At 41.1% G+C, this 16319-nt stretch overlaps 1 non-coding gene across 1 annotated transcript; it reads left to right on the top strand.

Moving 5' to 3' along the window:
• The first annotated feature begins 12250 nt into the window (after window positions 1–12250).
• On the top strand, window positions 12251–12369 carry LOC111746095. Its single transcript, XR_002782925.1, has one exon. It is a non-coding gene; the product is annotated as a 5S ribosomal RNA (ribosomal RNA).
• Window positions 12370–16319: the final 3950 nt, after the last annotated feature.

Below are 16319 nucleotides of genomic sequence, written 5' to 3'. Positions count from 1 at the left end.
TAACTCCGTCCACAAACCTCATATTGGATGTCCTTCTCTACCTTATCTCAATCTCATATTCCCTGAAACACGGCTGGCTACTTCTTTGAAGTACTTCCTCAGGACACCCCACAGTGAATTCTGATCTGAAAACTTGGGGAAAAAGGTTTCTTGGCAGATGATACATAAAAAAGAGACTCAGACTAGTATAAAGGCCCTATACCTCTATTTTCAATCACTATATAACCATGTACGCTGAGCAAACATTTTTATTAGAATGCCTGATTCAGGCTTCTTAGGTTCATTATCCTCCTTTATATTTTAGAATACAGACTCAAAAATTGTTAGCTTAATAATGTAGATGTCCATATAGGCATTTAATATATTTTACCTTCTTCATTTTTTTAGTCAATAAAATTCATATTATTATACATTAAAGGTCAGAATAGCTATAACCCTATCTTGTAACACCTATATTTTCCACCAGATGTCACCAATGCTGTAATACTCAAATTCGGGTGAATTTCTTTTGACTAGGACTACGATCAGCTTTTCTTTTGGGATATCTGGCTACAAAAATATAAAGACAACGGTGCAGGGGAATATGACATCTGTTATTTGCTAGGTACTTTACATGAATTCTTAAATTCTCATGCTTTAGCGCATAAGTAGAACTGTGGGACCAGCGGGCATGCAAATTACACTGTTTCTTAAAGTCTAGATGATCACTCTGTCCATCCTTTTAGCATCTGAGTGTTCAGAACAAATTAGTTTCCCTTTACTGTCCCTCACAGAACTTGACTATATCTCCTTGGGTGAGTTTGTATTTCCACTTCCCTCAGATGACTTTGACCAATGAGTGGAAAGTACCAAAGGACGAAGAGGACTTTGTCTTATACCTCGCCAACACTGTCTTAAGAATACATCAGGTGTGAGACTGTGAGCGGCTGTGAAACTCACACAGTTTTCCACTAGTCGGAAGAACCCCGGTCGTTCTTCAGGGGGAGTAATTTGTGGTTCAACTTATAAACAATAATTTCTTATTCTTTTTTATTAATTATATGAAATGACATTTCCAGTTATTTTGTTCACTGTAACCATGATAAAAGTTGGTGTTGGAATAACTTTGGAATAGGCTCTGTCTACTAAATTTCAAATTTTATTAGTTACGTTATCTAAAAACAGATCTTTAGAGACCTTTCTATTCTTTATGAATATAGCTTTGAAAGCCAGCAGTACTGACGCTTATTAAAAAAAAAAAAAAAAATCTAGTTGGGAAAGCTACTTAATCTCCATTAGAGTTGACAATCCTGTTCCAATCTGGCAAAAACACTGCAACCCTGGCAACAAAACTATTAGAAAAGGTCTAGGAGAAAAATGTCAGAGTTGACCTTCGGATTACACAAGCCAGTTTATGTTACCATTTCACGTATTTTTGTCCTCTTAACCATTTGATCTATTTTTATACTAGAGAAACAAAATATAGTTTCATTTATTTGTATAAAGTCCATTTTCATCTCCGTTTATCTGCACCATTTTGGTATGCAAGCTTGTTTGCACAAAGGAACTCACATTGGATCAAAAGCTTTATTGTCTTAGAATTTTATCTGTACTGAAAAAGGCCTCTGAGGATAAGCAGGGCCACCCACACTCCATTTCCATGCAAGGGAAAGATCTCAAATGTCTTCAAAAACTATCTTGATATGGACATGTCCAGTGGATGCCTAGACATGGTTATGGATCTCTATCTGAATGGCAGTCTCACTGACCAAGCTCAGAAGTCAGTGGTTTTAAAAACCGAGTCTGTGATGTCCACACTATTTCACATCTGAATACGGTTCTGGGCTCATGTACTCAATCATAATCGCCAACACGGCTCCATCAAAGCTGGCCCGCAGCTCCCAGGCGAGTGATGGTCATCTCCCGCTGGTGCCTCACACCTGGTCAGCCTGGCTTCCTTGTGGGTGACTGGAGCTGGGGCTGGTGGGGAAGTGGAAGATGGGCCCCAGTCTATGGTCTTGGAAACTGGTCATGGGACGTGGAGAGAGCCAGACAAAAAAAATGATGAAATCTGAGTCCCAGTGAGGAGTCCTCTGGAGTACGAAAGAGCCTGAAAACCCGCAGTCCAGGGCTGTGCGGGGCGAGCGGTGTGGAGGGAGGAGGAGGACTGGATCCAAAATGAAATTCACGGTCTGGCTGCTGCCAGGGTTCCCAGTGGTAACCGTGAAGAAACATCAACTGAGGAGAGAGAATCCTTCGCAGAGCGGCTTTACCTCAGTGTGTGGCAAGGAGGGGCTGCGGCATCCAGTTAGTTCATGACTCGTGTTCTCGGTCCTCACAGCAGCCCTATGAGGTTGTTATCCCCGCCTGACATGCGTAAAAACTGAGATTCGGGAGCTAGGTGAGCTGCGCAGCTTCAAACACCCAGAGCCCATCCTGCCTCGCCCGACTCCAAAGCCAGCATTCTTTCTGCTGTTGCATCATTGCCTCTCAGCGACCAGGGAACAAGGGAGGGCGCCGCTCCTGTGCGCACAGACGCAGGCGGGACTAGAACGAGGCATGCATCCTGCCCCAAGGTGGGGAAGTGAGCACCTGGAGCCACAGTATTTGAGCATCAAGTCGCACTGACTTTCCAAAAAATACTCTTCCATAATAAGCTATCATGAAACCCTACTGCCGCATAAGAACAAGAGCATTCATTTTCTTCCAGCAATATTTTCTTTTTTCACTTGTTTTTGTTTTAACTAATTTGAGAAATAGGCACAGGAAACAAGAGATTAAAGTGTGTATATATATATATATATATATATATATATATATATATATATATATATATATATATATATACACATCTGTCAAATTATGGGGTTCCCTAGTGAAGCTGCGTAGGAAGATGAGGCTGCGAGCTAAAGCAGAAACAGGGTTCCCCATGGCTCCTGCAGAGATGACACGTGCCTGGTGGGACAGCCCCCTCCTTCCCCGCTCGAGCCCGACTCCGGCCTGAGAGTAAGCCCTGCCTGCCGGCCACCAAGGGCAGAATCAGAAAGCACTACTCGAGCTCCTGTAAGTTCTAGAAAGATGTCTTCCTTGTTGCTTGGGATGGACTGAGAGAAAGTAGAGAGAGGGCCCCATGCCTCCCAACGTCTGCCAGCGTCTGAACCTTTTAGTGCAGTCTGATGGCATCACCTGAGTTAGGTAGCATGCCGACAGGCATCTTTAAAAATTTTATGTAATTAGCTAATGTATTTATATAATTAATGTATTTATGTAACTATGTATGTATTTTAATCTGTATTCAGAAAAATGTATAATACACCTTAACACATTATCAGGAACAAAAATTCTTTAAAGTACACACTGAATATTTAAAAAATATATCAGTAATAGTATGGTTGATATGCAAATATAAAAAGTCATGAAGATGGCAAGCACACAAAGCAAGACCAGGAAGCGACGTCAGCACCCACTGTGACCGAGCCAGGCAAGAGTAAGCCCAGGCGGCTGTCCCTCCCCACTGGGCGCTCTGAATGCTCACGGCTACTGGGCCCCCACCATCCTGCACCCAGCTTCCTTCTGGAGCTGCTGTGGGCTTTCTGCCTTTCGCCCAGAGACCCTAGTGACATGTGTCAGACAGGAGTCCACGCAGCGCCTTGCACTGAACTGCCCTCCCTATGCTGTTTCTTACCACTAGTGATGCCTAGTCACATCCAAAATAGCTCACCAGACCACATGAAACGAATACAAAGACTGGATCAACAACATAAAAATGTCCCAAATTTGGACAATATGAAACTCTTCAGATTATTCAACTTTCCCCCAAACTAAATCCCTTTGCAAATAAAGTCCATAGAAATTGAGGTCCAAATGCCTTGGTTCCCTGGAGGGGGCCCAATCAGACACCTGGCTCCTACAGCTGCAGCCATGCCCTGGATTGTCCTTCACAGGAATGGACTTAGTTTCTTCAGCATCTTCAAAGTTTAATTCAAATCTCTGATTCTACTCTCCAAGGGATCAGTAGGCACAAAAGACACTGTGGCTCCACTCTAAAAGTTTTCCAAAGTAAAATTATGGTCCCAAAATGAAGTGGTCAATGAACTAAATGGAAACAGACACTGTCACTGTTATTCCATTTAGAGCTCTTTCATGAAATTAAAAGAAATAACAATGGCATTTGGGAAGAAATTAAGCTTTAACTGGTACATGTAAAGGTAACCATCGCATGACTATGGAAAGATCCCTAATCTAAGAAAAACTTGTGTCTCCTTTGCTTCACTACAAGAGGAAGATGGTACCAGAACACCACTCTTTCTCAACGGACTCCTAAAAAACAGCCACTCGCAATCCTGGATGCACGTAAGAATCACTCATGACGCTTTTCAGAACTATAGGTTTTCTAGGTCTGATGAATCAGAACCTCTTGATGAGGCGGGCCCAAAAAGCTCTCCCACCCAGGTGATTCTGGAGCACGTCAGAACTGACTTCCAGCGAGTTGATTCTAAAAGGTGAAAATGGTGAACAAACATCTACATGCACCCTAACCTAGTACTCCTAGCTTATCTTCCTAGACCCGGCCATTCAAGGAGAGGTCTAACATCACATGGAAAATCATGCCACCAACACTGATCACACACAAACACACACACACACACACACACACACATATTAAAAAGCAGAAAATTGAGAAGAAACCAAGAGCAATAGTGAGAAGGCCCAAGTGAAAAAGGTGTAACAGTTGACTCCTGAAGAAAACAGATTATTAAGAGAACAGAAAAAAAAGATATAAAAAATCAAACACACATCTTTAGAGTCAAGAAGCCAAAGAACAAGTGACTATACAATAAGAACAGTCAGAGGAGAATGATTTCTTGGAAATTAAAGGTGTCACCGGCCAAATAAATAAGCTAACAGAAAGTCTTAAAGGTTGAATCTAAGGGCTCCCATGTGCCATGGACACTTGGAACATTCAGTTTTAATGACATAAGATTACCTTTTTTTCCCTCGATAGACAGAGCTTTGTTCTTCAGTAAAAAGTAGTTTAATAATTAGAATAATATAAATGTTGTTTCAATTTGTAAAGAATCAACATATAAGCAAACTTGGAAGACAAGAGAATCTGACTAATAGTAACACTAATGCCGTCAGCAAACAGAAGCCTGGAGGTTAAGGCAGCAGAGCGACATGGACGGTAATGTCAGACACAGATTATATAGCAAGGAATCAAGACATACTACCTAAAATGATGTAACAAAATAGAGTTTAAGCATACTCTTTAAAATTATAGGTAACCACCAGAAGAACCAAAATAATATAACCGGAAAAAGAGGAGCAGATGGATAAAGAAATAAGAACTAACACCGTCTAAGGGGATGCTAAAAAAGGAAAGAAAGCATTAACAATGTTTCAGAGGCATGCTGATCGCCACCACAACACAGAAACGCTTAAAAATGAGAGCTGTATTAGAAATGGGGAGTGGGGGAACGAGGTCAGGTAGAATATTTACTTCTCATTTGTAACACTCTGAACTGTTTCATTAAAAAAAAAAAACAACCTTGTATATGCATTAATTTTACACTATAGTAATTAAAACTAAAAAAACAACAAGAAAAAACCTTTTTGCAGCTGCAGCTCCTTGGCACTCTTTCCTCCCCCGCTGCCCCACCCCGCACTGATCTGATGGTCAGATCCTACTGAGACAGGAAGGAGCACGGAGAAGCGTCTGCCCGGAGGTTAGGTTTCCTGGGGTATTTTCATGTGTGCTGTGCTATGTTCTAACTTTCCGATGGCGCAGCCATCTGGAATACAAACTTCTGACTGTTTTAATCTGTGATATCTGGAACCTCCTTTCTTTCTGTCCCTTCTCGGTAACAGTTTTCCTGACTCACTGGCCCTTATGTAATCCTAGTATTTTAATTTGTTTTTTAAATCTTGACTGGTCAACTACAGGGTGCATGCAATCTGCCTATGCAAGAGTAAAAAGCCAATGGAAAATAAAAATGAAAAAAGAAAAGAAAAAAGGAATGAAAAAGTCTATGGAAGAGTGATGACAATTATCACTATCAGAACAAACTAAATGTTGTGCATGATTAGGTTAAAACACAGTGCTAAGCGATTACCCATTCCTCAGGTTTTCAGAGAGGAGACACATGGAGGAACTGGGAGTTTTTTCCAAACTGACCACAATCTTTCACTCAAGTGCCAAAAGTATGAGACACTAGACACGAGAAAATGAAGAAACCAGAATGTTTAAATTTTCTAATATGGCAATAATGCTTCGAATGTCGCTGTCTGAAAGCAGGCAACATATGTGGGGCGATCCCACAAGCGTCACCCAAACAACACAAAACAGAACAAAGAAATAAACACACATATTAAACACGTGCAAGCACAACTGTTGGTGGGCCCTTCTTGCTCAGTGGACACAGAAATTTGAAACATTATTTGATATATTTTTTGAAATTTGACTTTAAAAATATTTCATTAAAATATTATTTGTCTTATTTACTTAGTTTTTCGGTGCACCCTCACATTTTGTGTGCCGGGCTTCACTCATTCTCTAAGGATCTGTCTGCTTCGGGCCAAGAGCCTGAAAGCTTAAAGGTAATCTCCTGGTACGGTCAGCAGAGGGCAGCAGAGGACAGTGCAGTGAGCTCTCTCCACCAAGGCCTGAGCATCCATCCCTCTTTGCCCTCTCTGCCAAGGTAAAAATCAGCTAGTGAAAGGTCCAGAGTGCCAGAATCAGGAGAGAAATTACTCACAGGGCAGGGACCCAGGATGGGGAACCACAGGCTGGTATCTGCCATAGAGATGTGAAGGCCGGGACATCAGGAGGTAGACCACCAACTAGAGCACTGTACCATTCTGACTGCTACTCCCAGCCTAAACCCCAAGCTCTGGCTCCTTGAAGCCACAGGAGTCTGCTGTCCTCCGTGGGAGCTGACGAGGGCTTCCCGTCTGAGAGTTGGTGCATGCTACCTGCAGCGGGTAAGGGTTCCACATCCAGCCACTGCGGGACGAGAGACTGAGTGAGGCATGAACACCAAATGCAAACGTTGTTGAAAACACTCAGATACAGGCCAATTAAATAATTTTGGAGCCAACCTAAATGTAAGGTGGCTTAAAATATATTTTCTTCCCTCTTCCAGAGAAGAAACATTGATTAGTTGTAGAAACACTACAAACATGGCTTTGAAGTTAGACTAACTTGACTCTATGAATTTTTAGGTTTGTGGCTCTTAGGTGCTTTACTGAGCCTCAGTTTCTCAGTCTGCAAAAAATGGACATAATGATTCTTCCCTCACAGTCTGCTGCCAGGAAATGAGATGCACGTGAGCTACCGTGCAAAGAGCGTGGCACCCGCAGTTCCTCGGGGGATGTCACCACCTGCTCCCGCCCCTCTCTTTGATCATGGAATGATTCCCATGACATCGCTTGCTATTTCTGAATAAAGTCTCACTGACCCCTACAAGCACACGTTACCTGAGGGATTACTGTGTCGGGCACCATACTAAGTGTCCTGTAGTATTCTCTCATTTAATTCTAACACCAACCCTGAGAGTCAGGTACTTTTGCCATCATCTCTATTTCACAGGTGAGGACACTGGGGCTTGGCGAATGACAAAGAGAGGTTTGACACTAAGTAACAGGACTCCAGAGCTCACGCTCTAGACAGGACACAATCTGTTTTCCAATACAGACATTTAATGAAAGATTTTAAAATGTAAGGAGAAAAATGCCTTTGTGATGTGCTTAAACTTGATATTATTCTCATAGGATCACCTTATAGTCTCCCTCCTATTTGATATTTAGGTGAAAAGTTCCGTTAATTGTAAACGTCAATAAAATAAATGAAAACAGGTACTGTCACTGTTATCCCATTTAGAGCTTTCATGAAATTAAAAGAAATGACGATGGCATTTGGGAAGAAATTAAGCTTTGGCTAGTGCATGTAAAGGTAACCGTCGCACGACTATGGAAAGGTTCCTGATCTTTCTAAAAAAAACTCTGTCTCCTTTGCTTCACTACAAGAGGAAGATGGTACCAGAACTCCACTCTTTCTCAGTGGACACCTAAAAAACAGCCACTCGCAATCCTGGATGCACGTAAGAATCACTCACAAAGCTTTTTAGGACTATAGGTTTTCTAGGTCTGATGAATCAGAACCTCTGGGTGAGGTGGACCTGAGAAGCTCCCCCAAGTGATTACAGGCCACTTGATTCTAGAAGGGGAGTTTTCCTGCCTCCAACCTGCCTGAAAGGGAGAGGCAGAGAACAGGAGACAACCTGGGAATCGGGGAAGATCCAGACAGAAGTCTGCCTCCATTTCTGACCTTAAACAGAGTCTGGCAGGTGCTTGCTGGAGGCCAGAAGTGCTGTCCACCGAGCCTGCATGCTTCTGAATTCGGCCATGTGTGTCCAGACTAGCACTGCCCTTTCACAATGGTCACAAGTCCCGGGTTTTAAGGGGAGCCCTAACAGGGTGTAAGAGGACAGGAAGGACCCGTGCTCTGGCCTCTGCCTTCTCAGGTTTATGTCACTTTCTGTACCTTCTGCTAGTGTCTCCAACCCCGTAAGCTCTCTCATGTCTCTGAATTCATCTACACAGATTCCAGCCAATCGACATGAACGTGAAACATCCCCTCCTGAGACACACTATTTCCTTCCTCCCTCCCTCCCTCCTTCCTTTCATACCTCCCTTCTTTCCACCCTCTCTCTCTCTTTTCTGTCTACCTACCTACCAACCTACCTACCTATCTACCTAGCTATCATCTCTCTCCCTCCACATTATCCTTTAAAGCTCATTTCAGATGAGTTCTTCGAAGAAGACTTCCTTGCCTGCCCTCTCCACCGTCGAAGTCAGGTGGCACGTCCTCTTTTAACTTCTCATTTCTTTGAGGTACTAGCCAGAGTCTGGCATTGCATGGTTATTGGTGGGACTCTTTAATTTTTGTCTCTCCCATTCTCATCCAGGTTTTGTGACAGTTGGGCCTGGATTGTTCAATAAAAAAATTTAATTTCCTCCACTGTGCCAACACCTGTAAGGTCCTTAAGAGTCTGGTGGGGAGTAAAAGATGGATATTCAAGTAACTATTTACAGGAGCCTATAAGGGAGACCACAAAATTGTTATGGGATCAGGTTTCAGTACCCCACAATTATCAAAGGAGAGACTATCCCTGTGAGAAGTTGGGGGGCCTCTCTGCAGGAGGTTGAGGCAGCTGGATGTCAGTATTTCCTGTTACACCAAGACTGCTTGCTTTCCAAGTATCTCAACTACTTGTGCAGCAGCCTCACCTGTAAAAGGTGAGATTTCTAGTGGAGAGGGAACACTGTCAGTACCTAAAATGCAGACTGCTGCAGGTTCCATAACACTGAAGAAGATGGACAGGTGGCAAATAAGAACATGAAGAGACGTTCAGCATCATCGACCATTTAAATCCATAAGGTATCACCACACAGCTGACAGGATGGCTACAATAAACACGACAGCAAAAACGCTGGTGTGTCTGTGGGGAAACTAAGTCACTCATACGGGGCTGGCGATAAAGTGAAAAGGTGCAGCCACTAGAAACGACACAACAACTTCTTAAAAACAAAGCATACAACCCCCATACATTTCACTGCCGACAAAGCTCATCACCTTCAAAGCTGGCTCTCCAGAGATGACTGAGAATGTGTCCATCACTTACATATCATACCTCCTGGCCACTGGTCGGGGAATTGATTGATTGACTGGCTGACTGATTTTTAAGCTGGGTTCAGTCTGTAGGCTAACATTTTTTTTTTCTTTTAGCTAGAATCTGAGGGAAAACGGTATGGAAAAATAATTTTTAAATAACCTATGCATTAAAGGCTAGTGATTGTCACCAGGAGATATTTCCTACTAGAATTAAACATTTTTTCCCCCTAATTGTTGCTACTTACATAGAGTGATTTGAGTTGTTTCCAGTTTTTCTTCCTATAATGTTTTATTTGGAATAATTATAACCTTACGGAAAAGTTGCAAAAATAAAAATAGCACAAAGAATACCCCATTATCCTTTAACTAGATTCAGCTGTTTAGTAATGTTTTAACATTTCCTCCATGTTTTAGCATTTTTCTTTCTGTCTCTGTCTCTCTCTCTATATATATATATATGTTTGCATGTATGTATGTATGTACATATGTGTGAATGTATGTATGTACCGATTTTTAAGGGTTGTACATACACCATGGCCTTTTATCCTTAAATACCTAGATAGTTCCTAAGAATATTCTTATGTAACCACCATACAGTTATCACCTTTAGTCAATTTAACATTGGTGTAATGCATTAATCTATTATTCATGGTCTCAATCTGTCAGTTGACTCCAAAATGTCCCCTTTCCAGTATAGGAGCCCCACGAGGGTCAAGTACTGCATTTAGTTGTTCTGTCAAAGGCGGAGGAGTGTTGAAAGGTCTTTTATTCTGAAGAATGTCAGGGCTAAACTGAGCTGAGGGATGACACTTAGAAGAGATCGGCATACATCTACCTTATTTTGTTTATACTGTTGGGGGTAAAATCAAACTGTTAGCCTCAGCTACTTGTGTATAATTTGATTTCTGAGATGGTAGTGCAGCAGCCAAGATATTTACAACGATGCACAAGATATTCTGGGTGTTTTTTTATGACAGTTGTTCAGTCATACTTTATGGTAGCTCTAGATCACACAAAGTAGTATTTGTAGGTGGAGAAAAGAGTTAGTTTAAGACAGTTATTTCCTGGCCAATAGCAAAAGCCATGCAGCCGCTGTGACATGTTTCCGAGTGCAGACGCACTGCTCGAAGAGATGAGTCTAGGGCACTCCCTTGAGCAAAGCACCTCTTACCTTACCTCCACCGGCCTTGATTTCAATTGTGGCAGTGGGTTACAGTCATGATTCTGCATGGAGAATCACCTTGGAATTTTTAAAAATCAACTTTATTTACATATAGTTTACATAAAATAAACATTCTAAGGCTCTTTATTCATTCCTGAAGATCCAAGTTTCCCTCTAGTACTGTTTGATTTCATCCTGAAGAAATTTTCCTTAGCATTTCTTATGTAGTCTGGTGACTGTAAACAGATTGTCTCGGTTTCTTTTACTTGTCTACATTTTGCCTTCTCTGTTGAAAGATATTTTTGCTGGAGACAGAATTTTATTTGCAAATTTTTTCCTTTCAGAACTTCAAAAATGTTCCATGGTCTTTTGTCTCTATGATTTCTGATGAGTAGTCTGTGATCATTGGAACAGTAACCCTTTATGTGATTTGTCAATTTACTTTGAGCATTTAAGATTTTCTCTTTATTTCTGGTTTTCAGTAGTTTGGCTATGAAGTGTCAAAGCACAGTTTTATTTAAATCTATCCTGTTGGGCATTTTCTGAGCTTCCTAAATCTGTAAATTTACTTCTTTCCATCTAGTTTGGGAAATTTTAGTCATTATTACCTCAAATGTTTTTTCCTTCCCCATTTTACCCTCTTGTGAGATATAAGTTACAATGTGTTTGACTCTTCAATGTTTACAGATTCCACAGTTTCTGTTAATTTTTTTCAATCTTTTTCCCCTTTCTTCAGAGTGGATAATTTCTGTTGCTCTATTTTCAAAATCAGAGACCCTTTCTTTTGTCAACTTCATTATGCAATTTAGCCCATCCCGTAATTTTTTTCCTTCCGATATTTTTAAGATCTATAATTTCTATGTTTAATATTTTTTATTTCCCTACTTATATGTTAGTTTATTATAGGCACATTTTTGTCTACTAATTAGAGTATCTGAATCTTCTCAGGTTTGACCTCAACTCTTGAGAAATGATCACATTTTCCTGGTTCTTCATATATCAAGTAACACTAACTCATGTGGGGAAGAAATAGTCACATTTCCATTTTTTGCTATTGCAAACACCCTATTCACTGGAAGGGCTGGGAATGGAACTTGAAATTTCTAAAATTTTCAGTCTTGTGTCCTAGACATTTTAGTTTTATTTTTCTCAACAAAATTCAATAATGAAAATCTCAGGAAACATAATGTCTGACACAAAGAAAATACTAAATAGCAGTTTAAAAAATGTCTTTTATAGCCAGTTTATTCTGATTTTACTGAAACTGAGCATGTAATTCAAAATTGCAAAGAAATAAAGCTATACTATGAATCATGACTCTGGAAGAGGGAAGGTGCTGAGGGCCAATCCATGTGCCTGTTTTGAAGTCTATCTTTTTCTCTTGGTAAAGCTGTTACATTCTGCATGCCACAAATCCTTTAAGAAAACTATATTTTGTCTACGGCCATGCTACCCTGAACAAGCCTGATCCCGTCTGATCTCGGAAGCTAAGCAGGGTTGGGCTTGGTTAGTACTTGGATGGTAGACCACCTGGGAAGACCAGGTGTTGTAGGCATAAAACATAAAAAAATAAAGGATTATAAGTTGACCAGGTTCTTGCAATCTGTGAGTTGTAGAAGTTTTTTTTTGATGGAAAAGATGTATTTGAGGATGAGGCTGCATCCTGCAGGAAGCAGACCTGCAGGAAGCACTCCATGCAGAGCACTGTCCCTTGCATAAACTTGCATAAACTTCTATACTAATGAAACACCTTAGCATTGCGACATGACATGATTATAAGATTTGTATTTGTTTTGTTGGTCCCGGTGGTATGATAAAGCCCCTTAAAAACTCAGGTCAATCAGAATTTGGCATAAGAAATCAATGATTTATCTACTCATGGAATTTAATAATACATTTAAAGCAAAATGGAATTTATATTCACTGAGTAAAGCATACTACTGCATTGATTTCTGACCTACATAATATACATGCTCTGAATAAGAACTAAATCTTGAAAGAGTGGTTTTAGAGATGAGGTTAGGGAGGTTGATTAATGATACAGCTCATTTTATTTCATGTTTGTGATTTTCCTTTACGTGAAGTGATCAATCTCACCAGACAAGAAATTTTCTATTTTAATGAAGAACTGGGGTTATTTTGCTATATGTATATGCCAGATTTACAGGGTTCCAACATAGTGTTTCCAAACCCATCTAAAAAGAAAATATTTTATGAGCTGTAACTTCCTATTTGCAATACAATTTTGAGCAGATTTAGCCGTGTATGTGTGTTGTGTGTGTGTGTGTGTGTGTTTATTCCCTCACCTCTAATTTTCTGCTCAATGTTATCAGTTGTTTTATCTTTGGCCAATTATTCTAACTCATTCTCAGTTTCTTCACCTCTAAAATGTCAATAAAAGTAATGTCTAAATCTTGGGATTGTTGTAAAGATTCAGTAAGATAATAAATGTAAAATAAATGTGTAAATAAACAACAAGGCTAGTAGAAATTCCTTGGGACTGGAGCCAGTGTTACTTGAGCCTAGCTCAGGACAGCTAATTGGCTGCAATTATAAGGAAGAGTTGTGATTCAGAACCTGGGGATGTGGAGCATGAGTCCCTTCATATTTTTGACATTTCTTGGTTATGACACATACCTCACTGCTTTGAGGAAATTTTTAAGAAAATCCGTTTTGTAACAAATTAAGATGAGCCTAGTATCCAAGCATATGCTTATACTAGGCCAACTGTTTTCATTTCAGCAGTGACAACAAAGAGACTTCTTGAATCCAAGCCGGTGAGCGTGACGGTGATTTACAAAAAGGCACACCTGCCTGCAGGAAGATGCCAGACCCCTGCTGTCCTGGGTCCACCCGGCCATCTGTCGACAGTTTTCTGAGTCACTGAAGATTAGCGGCTCCATAATCACACCTGACCCTTCCTTTCCTTTATCTCCTGGAATAGCCCACTGGGAAATATTTTTCCAAAATATTTGAATCTGGATTAAGTGTGGTCCTGTCCAGAAATAAATTAATTTTCTGGCAGAAGAGTGAACACGAGGCACCTTAAACTAAGACAGCCACTTTAGATCATTTGCTGTAGGTTGGAACACTGCACCGTCCACAGTCCCAGCTCATCCACCTGAGTTTTTCTTTTCCTTGATTCCATATATCCGTATTTGAGAAAATCTCCCTCGCGCAATATACTTCTCTTTTCATTCCTACCATATTACATTATATATTTTTGTATTGTACTATAAATTTTTATATTGATGTAAGAAAAATCATTCCCTTATTGTGGCTCAGACGACCATTTAGTTGCTCGTGGTTCATATCAACACTTTGGCAGAAGCGTCTTTGGGCAGTTCTGGTCTCAACGCAGTCTCTCGTGCACCTGCAGGCAGCTGGCAGGTCGACTGGAGCTGCCTTGTGTGTCTGTCAGTTGGTGCTGGCTCTCGGCTGGTCCCTGTGTCTTAAAACAAGATGGCCCAGCCTTCTTCCTATGGTGGAGGAAGAGCTCCCAGTGGCAGGAGATGTTTTTCAAGCCTCTGCTTGTTTCGCATTTGCTAACGTCCCCTTGGCCAAAGTAAGTACCCAGAATCAGTGCAGAAGAGGACTGACAAGGGACTGCGAAGACACTGAGTTACAAGACGAGCGTCGTGACAGTCAAAGCTCAAGGCAGCACCACCATCACACACGGCCTTTCACTCATCAGCTGCGAACCTTCCGCTCTCTAGACCGGCATTTTGTAAAGGGTATTACTAGTGTGGTAGGAAATAACTTTGGAATAATAACGGATTTTTTCCCTCGGGTATCCCCCCTTGCCTCTATGTTTCTCCCTGTCTTAAGCCATTTTAAAAGATAGCTAGATTTTCTCAGGGAAGAGAAGTTACAGCAAAATATAAAGAAAATGGAGCTCTTTGGTGCTTTTGAGTTTTAAAATTTTAGTTTCCCACGAAACGAAAACGATTCATGTCATAAAGCTTTAGGTGAAAATCTGAGAGGAAAAACAGGTATATGGGACACATGTCCCCCATTTCCTGAACAGAAGCCAAATGAAGCTGGAAGGTGGGGCCCCGTATATCCACACAGAGCTTCCTGCTCCTCCTCGTGGAACAGATGGGTTAAGTGATGCCATCGGCCCCCGAATGGTATGGAAGTAACAAAGAGAGCCACTGGATGCGACTGAGACATGTCTCAGCAACAGCTGGAGAAAACGACTTCCCAGGACCAGACTGCACATAGAAGCGGACGCCAGCTTCCATAGGTGACACAGAGAACCAAATAGGTGCCAACCCACCGTTCCGCAACCTCTTAACTCCTTGGCACTGGAAAACTACGTAACAGAGACATACTCATAGGGCAATGGAGAGATCCTGAATTTCTACCGATCTGGGAAAAAAGAATCAAACTAGAAATCAAATTTAAAAATATAGACTAGTATATATATTTCTTAACTATATCAGTTTGTAGACTGAGCTTGGTACCAATACACGTAGCATACTTGATCTATGAGTTGTTTCTCAGAAAGGGTTCCCTGGTCAAAAAGGTTTGGGAAATTCTGTGGAAGTCAAAACGCCCACCAACATAGTAAAGTATTAGAGAAGACCCACCGTAGAGAGACCCAGTATTTTCCATGTTTATTTGACCTAGGAGACCCTTTTGGAGGAACCCTATTAATTAACGGTACTGGGAAAATACATTTATAAACACTGCTCTAAATTTTTCTTTTTTTTTTCTTCAGGAAAATGTCTTTTTTAAATATCCTCCACAGTACGACTTGCTCTAGTAATCAATTCCGTCTTCACTCTTGCCAGTGTAGACCCTTTTCTTTAGCTAGGTCAGACACTTCACTATGCCGTGAACAAGGTGCGCTCGTCTGTCTAACCGAAGTGCTCAGCTCCCCCTGGTCTCTGCACATCCACACGCCAGGTGGCCGTTGGGTCCAGCTCTCCCCGGAACCTCACAAAGCCTTTCCTAGCCATTCCAGCTCGACTCCGTCGTCCTTTTCTCGCGCACGAGCATTCAGCCCTGCTCGACACTGGCTGGTCGGCTGTTTGGCGCCGTCGGGAATTATGGCGGCATGGTCACACATCATCCAACAAAGCCAAATCCCTGCGGGAAATGACTGTATCTTGTGTTAGTGCTATATTACTCTTTATGCCTGGCTAAATGTTTACTAAACGTTGCATGGACGAATATGTGCGCTTTTCTAAGAGTGTAGAGCTTTTACATAGATTGGTAATAGCGACAAATTTTAACACTGAAGTCTTAGATCATAGCATATGGAATTTCAGTGAGTGGCGACAAGACAGCATATTGACTAAGTAAGTTTTTTAGATACGACTCCACAGCTTTTACTTATTCACAAGCTCTGGGCTTGTGAATAAAAATATTTACTATTTTTATCACACACAAAAAAATGGGTCATTGGTGTGATATATTTGGGAATAATTACATGTTCGTGTGAAATCGCTTTTAAATATCAACAATTCTAGAAGAAAGGGGGCAAAAAACATAGCTGGG

Source organism: Pteropus vampyrus, unplaced genomic scaffold (assembly GCF_000151845.1).
Source record: "Pteropus vampyrus isolate Shadow unplaced genomic scaffold, Pvam_2.0 Scaffold174, whole genome shotgun sequence".
NCBI classification, from domain to species: Eukaryota; Metazoa; Chordata; class Mammalia; order Chiroptera; family Pteropodidae; genus Pteropus; species Pteropus vampyrus.
The sequence above is the reverse complement of the archived record's forward strand: the minus strand, read 5'-3'. Positions and strand labels throughout refer to the sequence as shown.